The sequence below is a fragment of the Strigops habroptila genome, chromosome 2, assembly GCF_004027225.2.
Source record: "Strigops habroptila isolate Jane chromosome 2, bStrHab1.2.pri, whole genome shotgun sequence".
NCBI classification, from domain to species: domain Eukaryota; kingdom Metazoa; phylum Chordata; class Aves; order Psittaciformes; family Psittacidae; genus Strigops; species Strigops habroptila.
This window is the reverse complement of record NC_044278.2, coordinates 59,309,262-59,318,557: the sequence shown is the minus strand read 5'-3', so window position 1 is coordinate 59,318,557 and position 9,296 is coordinate 59,309,262. Positions and strand designations below refer to the sequence as shown.

The following is a 9,296-nucleotide window of genomic DNA, read 5'->3' as shown; positions in this document are numbered from 1 at the left end:
GTTTCACGAGAGCAGAAGGGCAGGATCACCTCCCTTGACCTGCTGATCACACTCCTTTTGATGAAGCCCAGGATACAGTTGGCTTTCTGGGCTGCAAGTGCACTCTGCCAACTCATGTTAAGCTTCTCATGAACCAACACCCCCAAATCCTTCTCCTCAGGGCTGCTCTCAATCCATTATACACCCAGCCTGTATTTCTGCTTGGGATTGCCTGAACCCAGGTGTAGGACCTAGCACTTGGCTTGGTTGAACTTCATGAGCTTGGTATTGGCCCACTTCTCTAGCGTGTCAAGGTCCCCCTGGATGGCATCAGTTCCTTCCAGCGTATTGACCACACCACACGGCTTAGTATCAGCAAACTTGATGAGGTTGCACTCAATCCCATTGTCCATGTCACTGACAAAGATGTTAAACAGCACAGGTCCCGAAACTGACCCCTGGGGAATGCCACTCATCTCTGGTCTCCCCTTGGACATCAATCCTTTTACTGCAACTCACTGAGTGCAACCATCCAGCCAATTCCTTACTGGGAGGCTTGTGTGTATTCCAGATGACTTCAGATGGGCTGTTAGTAAACAACACTGCTCTCTACAATTCGAACTGTTCATTATGACTATTACCTCTCAATGGTCACAATAACTTTATAGGAAAAAGTGTATACAGTTTCTACGCCATGCTGGGAAAAATAACTTTCTCACAAATTCTTAGGAAGTACATTCAAAAAAACCTCAACATTTCAGGCAGGCAGGGAAGCACTTAATCAACTCCAGAAACAATGTCCAGAAGTTCGTACTAGCTTTCTGTAGACATACAAAATCCTCTGCAACAAGATAATATTGTTCTATTCTTTATGTTTTGAACGTAAAAAATGCCAGCTCTTTATAAATCAGTATGGCTCACCACCACAGTGAAATACATATATTTAGCAACAGCTGCACTGCACTGGTTTGGTCAGGAGATTTTACTAAGCTCCTGAGATCAAACTGAAGGACCTTATGCAGAGGATTATTGCAACTGTAGAGATTTGATTGCAGCTACCATGATTTATGGCAGCTCACTTTCTGTCCATGTTGTTCTCTAGGCTCAAATGTTTCTTACCTCGTATTAGCTCAGTAAGTTTCTTTCATTCCCTCATTTTCAGGGCACATTACTATGCCAATTTTCCATGCCACTGCAGATTACATTTGCCTGAAAAGATCACTACAATCTAGTACAGATTTTATATATCAGTTGTCAAATAATAGCTTTCTTAGGAAAAGCATTTGATAAAAAAGAAAGACTTTGGCTTTTGTATGAATTACACACACACTCTTTAACTTCAAAGGAATGCTATCTGCTCTACAGGATTTTCCAAGGCCTTCAAAAAAGGACTTCTGTTCATTTTGAAACCACCTAGTACAGTGGTTCTAATTGGAGCTTCTGGATGTTATCACACTTATAAAGAGATGATTATAATAACAGTGGTAGTAAACAAAAGGTCTAAAACTAGTTCACACTATAACATCTTGCAAATAATATTTTAGTAGACATCTGAGCATAAAATACTTTGCAATTATCCAGAATCTGTGGCCCTTCAACATTAAGGACTACAGTTATTTCTAGGTGGAGAAGTTTGTCATTTGTATCGTGAGCTCTGTTAGTAAAGCAGATTTTTCCACCCAGCCATCTCCCTTGCTTTTATGCACTGCCTTTGTAGTTTTAGTCCCCATAAGCTGTTGGTAGTGAATGAGACATGCTCATGTAGAGCTCCTTGCAACAACCATTGCCAAAGAGCAGCCGAGACACTTATAATGACTCACTGGCGCACAATAGCTCTAATTTCCTTTTTCTGTTTTCTGTCTCTCAACATTTTTGTTTTCTGATATTCCAGTGCCAGGACTGCTTTGTTCCTGTTTTTGTAAGGAAACAATCTTTGTTGTTTAATTGAGATATGAGAACTGGACAAAATTTATTCAGTATATGTTTTCTTAGACCACTGTATGTGTATTTATGTGTATACAAAAGTATATATGTGTGTGTATACATATACATGTATATAAATATATATGTGCATATCTAACTCTTTTTCGCTCATATATGTGCACATCTAGTGGCAGAGTAGCAAATCACAGTTTCCATGACCTCTGCTACCCTCCGAAAGAGATGAGCTCTAAAAACAACTCAGCTAGCCAAATTAGCCTGAGGAGATTTTCTTCCCGATCTCCCATTCTCCCTTCCCCCAAACAAACCAAATATATGCCTTTTTACACTACTTCCAAGTGCAGTAGCATAATGACAAGGTAAATACTTTCTTTTTCCTGAAGACTTTCTAAAAGATTTTAGCAGTCTTTAACTCCATCAACTATAACATACTTGAGGGAAGTATAGTTTTACGTTAGAAATTTTACCTTAGCAATCTCACATTCTATGATGCTGCCTTTTCTGATTATGTTTCCCCAAAGCACAATTCAAGGTATAGTTTAAGATCATTTGAAATATAATGTATACTTTATGCAGTACATAAAATTTTACTTACTTTTTCTTAAACCATACTTTATGAAGGGTGTTGAGAGGGCAGAACTAAATCCCAAGACATCGTACAAGTGATTATTAACTGAAAGTGTTTCAGTATTTATACATTTTTATAACGGAAAGTGTTAGTTATTTTTCCCTGGGTATGAGAGCAAATCCTTGCTTGCATCAAAAGAAGCCTGTGTTCCTCTCTGCAAAATATATTAACTAAATTTTCTAGTGTAATGGTAACACTACTATTAACAACCCAACCAGCTTGCAGGTCAGACTTTTCTACTCTTTAAAACAAGTAATACTATGTTTGTCCATGGCCACATCACCTTATTTCAGAAATCGGTTTGGTCTTCCAGACCTCCTTTTGAAAGAAAATTTGCATCCCTGCATAAAAACAGGTTGGTTTAAGCCCAGTTCATGCAGGAGGTCTGTAAGGAGCTGATCTGAATTTAGCATACACTCAGGTAGGCCATCCTGGTCATGCAAGATGGATAATCACTCCTGTCTTCTCATGAAGTCTGAAGGATGGGAGACTGGCATTTCCATCCAACATGCATGAAAATATCTGCAAGAAATAGAGAGAAGGAGAAACTTGTGAAATCTATCTCAAGCATGTTGCTAGTAACTCACATAAACATAGCCCCTATAAAATAAAAAATGAAATTCCATATCATGCCACTCTATATTTCATCCAATAATTTTGTATTCTAATTATCAGTACAAATCACAGATTTTGTGCTGGTCACACCTAATTTATGAACTGTATAGAATAACAGTTAATTGTTTCCTTAGTTAATTCCCCCATGTATCTTCTCCAGTGATATTCAAGTATTTCAGCCAAGATTTTAATTGATTTTCATAGTCGCCACTCGTTAATAGGATAATTTGTCAATACCATAATAAAACAATTGTTCCCATAGCACCGCAAGTTCAGTTTATCAAATAACAAAGTAAAGGCTGGTTTCATTAATTGAAGGCAGCTGTAGGGCTTGCAGGATGAAAGATATAAATCTCGATGGCACTGCTGAAAACCAGGTCAGAGGGCAGGGGAAAATTAGTTAAGCATGATGGACCAACAGTGATCTGTACAGGTGTTCAGGCTCGCTTTCGGGGCATCACTTCCTCTGTTCCTATTTGAGTCTGTCAAAGCCCATAGGTCAACATGTGCACTCTTATGTCTGGTTTGAATTAAAAGCCAGTCTAGAGCTGCTCACTCCCAAACTCCAGATAATGTTACCTATGAAAAGTAAAACATTTCACAATGTCTTTATGTTGTCATGTATTTCCCAAGGAGCTTTGTTTACACCAGTAAGAGCCTCTTGATTCCTAAAATAGAAGACTTACTTAAAATAAGAATCAGATATTCTGCAAAGGTAGAAAAGCAATATTACAAAGGGCTAAGTACTATTCATGAAGCTAGATAAAAGGAAAAATAAAGAAATAAAATATCTGTTGTAAATCATCCTGATTGATACAAATCTGTTCATCTATCACCTGCAACTCCCCACAGCACTAATGGTGTACGCATTTTTCCCTCTGTCAAAATTTTTAAAGTAATATTTTCCATATCTACTGCTCTCAGCATTGGATATTTTTCTCTGTACTTTACAACCTTCTGTCTTAATCTTATTTTACATTAACAGAAAACTTTAAAAGCACAAAAAGCTTGCTAAAATTAGTTTTTATTATAATCCTTTACGTTAAAATTCAAGTTTTCTTAAGAGAGAAAAGACTATGGTTTGACAATATACATTCTGTGTTATGTGAGCTTACTGTGTTAATAACTCAGGCAGAAAATGCCAAAAACAGACATTTGTTTGCTCTTGCTTGAAATCAAACACCTTCAGCTATACAAGACACAGATCCAACACATAGCTCATCCTTCTAGATGACGAAAATAGAATAGATATACTGTAGCCAGTAGGATGAGGACAGTGTTTCTGCACTACAAGGAGTGAAGGGTTTGCATAGAGAAAACATAGGTGAACTTTTGTGCACCTCAGCTCCTTGAGTGAATCAGGAAACTGTGCAAGTGTACTATTTATGAATGTAAGTATACATGTATGTTTACCTATGCATGTCCCCTGGAAATGAGCCTGAGCGAAGCTTTACCTGCAAATGGAAACTCCTGACTGATGGAAATACCTGTGCCTCCATTAGAACAATCTTGGAAGCAGCCATTTTTATAGCATGATTTTTCTGTCTTATCGCAGTGCACTTGCCTGTCTTCTTCTCACAAGTGACTGTTAGAAATTACAGTCCAACTTTTACGTATCTCATTTGGGGGGCTTTGAAGTGGTAGATGACAGTGTTTGTTGGCTTTGTTTCTAATTTTCTCCTTATCAAGTTGGGGATTTCAGAGTCATGACTCCCACCTTATTTTCTAAACACAGATGTGATCAGAAGCCATGAAAACCTGAAACAATTTTTGACAGAATTTGAAAGAATTGCTTACCTTCAAATTCTCAGAACAAGAGCACAGAATCTTCAGGGAAAAAAAAAAAAATGGAAAAAAAAATTAATGTGATGCTTAATGGTTCACATCTTTAGCAAGAAGGCTCATCTCAAAGAAAGCCTTTTTTGTTCATGAAATATGAGGTAGTTTAAAAGTGAAATTTTGCTTCACATTTTTAACAGAGGTTTGGTTTCCTTGCTGATTCACGGCAATGATGTCAAGCGCTCAAATTGTTTGCTGGTGAGTTTTATTTTAACTTCCTCGGTTACAACATTCTTCATTCTTAACCTACTGTACAAAGCAGTTCATTCCCAACACCACCAAACAATATTGCTTTAAAGTTAATTTGTCAAATCAATCTCATCTTTGCTATCTTTAAATGAAAGAAAAGACATCAGGAAATTATAATAACATTCTTTGTTTGCTTGTTTGTACATCTAACTGCTATAGATAGTCATAAACTAATCCTTGCAAGTAGTGACATATCTTTTTCACTTGGGCAGCAATAGTATATTTTTCTGACTATGGAACTGAACAATCAGGGGGTAAAGCAGTGCTTGCTATTTGCCTGACAAACACTAATGCACCATGACTAAATTAAATCTTACCTCAATCCCATATAAAGTAAGAATATAGTAAGAAAAGAAAAAAAAAAAGGAAATCCCTTTCATATTATGGTATAATTTAATGACGATGTGCTTAGGTAACACAATGTAGAAAGAAAATCTGATTTGCCAAAATTTCAATATAAAATTTTAGCCTCTTTTGCACAGTAAGTATAATAATAATTCAATTTAATAATAATTGAAAATGTGTGTGTGTAATATGTGTATATATACAAAAGCCGTGTCAGATATTGAGTCAGACCCCCAAACTGCTTTAGACCAACACAGGGATTTTATCAGTGGAACTATATGAATTTATTTCAAATGAAAAGCTGAACACTGACAACAGACACATTAATAATAGGAAATAACTTTTTTACCTCTGTTTTACTAAGAGCAGAATATTTCTGTCAGCAGAATTAAATATGTGTTTTCATGAGTCTGAAAATCATTCTGTCTATAAATGTGGACAAATATTTTTGCTGATTGAAATAAACATTTTCTGAAACCTTAGAAGTCAAGTTATTTCATTGGCTTCGTTTCTGAGCACATCACATGTACTAGGGTAAAATATGAACATGGCTCATATCTTTCATAATTAAAAGCACTTGATTCTGGCATTTCTAGCAATATATGGTTTTATAAATTTGTATCAATAACACTGTATTAGAGAAGTTACTGAAAACCTTTTCTCTGTCACTCAGGAAAATATGAAACAAAAATTCTGACCATTTCTTGCAGGATTATATGGTCTAAAACTTTGTGCCTAGACTGTATAGAGAGAAAAAAGTATATATTCAGAGAGACAGTACACAGAAGTGAAAGCAGCTGAACTTCTTGCAAACCACCCTCAGTTGTGAAAAGAGAGAGAACAGCGGCTACCATGTGGCACAAAACCTAAATATATATTATTTTGTTCCTTTTCGTTAAGACTGCATAGGGCATAAGTTGTTTTCAAGCATGCCTCGGACTCCTACAGCTCCAGCTGTCATGTGTAATTAAACATTTGGCCTCCACAATTACTCTACAGTGTACATATGCCAGTATTTCAAGCCTGGAATATGCATTTCAAAGAAGAATAATTCCCTGGAAATCCTAAATTGACAGGAGCAAAGACAGCCTGAAGGAAAGTAGTCAGAGAAAACTGTAAGGTCGGGATCTAATGATTAAAAAAGAAACTTCAAGAAGAACTTCAACCCTTAACTAAACCAATGGGAAAAAGAACGACAGTTGGCAAGCAGATTTCTGCATAGGGATCCTGATTAGGGAGCCTCTTGGGTTAATTTAATATTATCAGTGTTGTTCACCTTGCTGTAGTATGCCTTACCATTAATACCATTTAAACAGATTTCTTTTTTCTAAAGCATATTTGGCATCATTTATCTTCCATGAATACTGATCATGGCAATATTAAATTTGATGATTCATATTGAATCTGAGGTTGATTTAGCAAAAGAAATTGTTTTTTCTTGTTTGTTTTGGTGGGTTTTTTTCCATTTTTTTTCTCCCACATGCTTGCATTTACTACTGGTGGCATTTGTAATGCTGAGTTTGCATTCCTGTTAGGAACCCACTTTTTAGCATTTTGTATGACGACCATTTTTAAAGAGATATCTAAAGACCCTATTTCTAAGCTACGTTTAAGAACGATGCACATAGAGAAACCTGCATTTTTAAATAGACAAAAAAGAAGCAGTAATAAAAAATGAGTGAATAAATGTTTACGAAAATGGTTTTCTGTAGAGTGTCTCTGGGGCCCAAGGATCTATTTTCCACCCTTGATCTTCTATTTAGTAGTCCTTAAATGTAAAGAGCTACGAATCTGTTCCAAGGGCTTGAGACATAGAGAAAAACTTGGAAAAGAACGAGCAATCTTCTATTAAGACACGTAAAATCGCACTCATGTACTTAGCTTTCTAAAAGTTAGACATTTAAGACTGAACTGGTTCAACATAGATTCCTTTCTGTACTTAACAGAGAAAAATAAGTACTTCCAGTGTACAGTGCACTGAATGCATTGTAGACTGGAATTATTGTGCATTATTATAATTATAATCCAATATTCAATAACATTCTAGCAACACAATAAAAAAGAGAGACAAGTATGACTAAATTCAGACTAAAGCAGACTTAGATGTCTGTATTTGATGTATCTGCATTAATCTGGGATGAATTCCTACTTATGAGGAATTCCTACTTATTAGGTATTTTCTTAATTCTTGCCTTAATATCACTTAATTTTAGAGTAAGTGATAGGAGGTGGGACAGGAGTGCTTGCATCAGTTGAATTATATCAGTGACGATGGAGAACTGTCTCAAAAGGCTATTGTCAACCATGCTAACCTGTTAGTACTGCTGGCATCCCAACCAATATTCAATTTCAGGCTAAGCTGATGCATTTATCTTTAACTGATTGTAACTTACTATCTTAATAAAAAATTAAAGTTCACATCATTGTAAGGTGCCATGGCATGACAGCAAGCTACAATGGCTGTCACTGTGAATGATGGAATGACAATAAATTCATATGAAGCCTCATGCACAAACACACGTACGAGGAAACAATGTTTTAAAGCAACTTGGTATTGGGTTCTAGCCTGCAAGTGTTTTATACTGAAAAGCAACTTTTGCAAAGAGACAACAGGACCTCAGTATGACTGAATCATCCACTTCCATTCAGCCCTATTCAGGTTAAAGTACAAGTAAAATCATACTAGACTATGTGTCACTTTTCTCATGATTTTTGGTGTCACTTCAAAATACAACTCTGCCAAGTCTGAAGCTGTTGATAAGGAGTTGGGTACAGCTTTTCCTCGTTAGAGCTGATCACTGAGGCACCAATTTGGTAAGTAGGAGCTATCAACTTCGTTGACTTTAACTGCTAATTTCCATATTTCTTTTAATAGATGCTAGTGTTGCAGACTATTCAGGAAAAGAGGCAGCATACCTGCTAATTCTGGCAGTGTCTTTGGAGTACTGGCATGAGAATGGTCCTTCTGGTTAAAAACAGAGGAGTAACTCTGAGAGACGAGAGATCTGTGTTGCTCTTCCTACCACTCTTCCCATACTAATTCTGCCCCAGCCAAGCCTGGAACAGTCCTTGCTCTTGCACTGCAGCTTTGTCCTCTGCATTTCATATAAGCAAGCTAAATCCACAAGTTGAGAGAAGTTCATAGTGCTCAAGTATTGGAAAATGGGCCACATACATACAATTGTAAAATGCCAGTACACAATCAGTACAAAGTCCTGCCTGACTTTCCATTCCTTCATCCTGGGACAGGAGAATTCTACTGTTTCAAAGCAATCTTTTGTTGATTTAAGTTGATCTAGGTGTCTCTGAGGGCAGGGACTTCAAAATCAAAGCCTCAAACATACATTTATTGACTACATGCTGCATTTCAAGGGTGTAGTATTAATGCAAGAAAAGGCTTACCTCAGTCCCCACCCTTTTTCCCTAGTTTTTCTCATTTTTGAATGACTTATGGCTTTGCCCTTCCATAATGAGAGGCTGACTATTGGAAGGAGGAAGAATGCTGAGAGGAAGGAGAAAGAAGGAACAAGGAGGGAGAGGGTATCACAGGGTTTAGGAAACTGTCAGCATGATTGAAATGTACTGACCATTATAATTCTAATAAAGTCTGTATCCTGTAATGGGAAAAAAAGAATCATGCTGGCTCAGGGCTGTGGATCAGAATGCAAAATCTTACCTTTACTCTAGTCAATTAAAACAA

General features: G+C 36.7%; 1 long non-coding RNA gene across 1 annotated transcript; it reads right to left on the bottom strand.

The window, feature by feature from the left end:
* Nucleotides 1-2,103: 2,103 nt before the first annotated feature.
* Nucleotides 2,104-8,681, bottom strand: LOC115604339. Its single transcript, XR_003990226.1, has 4 exons — nt 8,513-8,681; nt 4,961-4,990; nt 4,279-4,389; nt 2,104-3,070 (listed from the first exon to the last, which is right to left on the bottom strand). It is a non-coding gene; the product is annotated as an uncharacterized LOC115604339 (long non-coding RNA).
* Nucleotides 8,682-9,296: the final 615 nt, after the last annotated feature.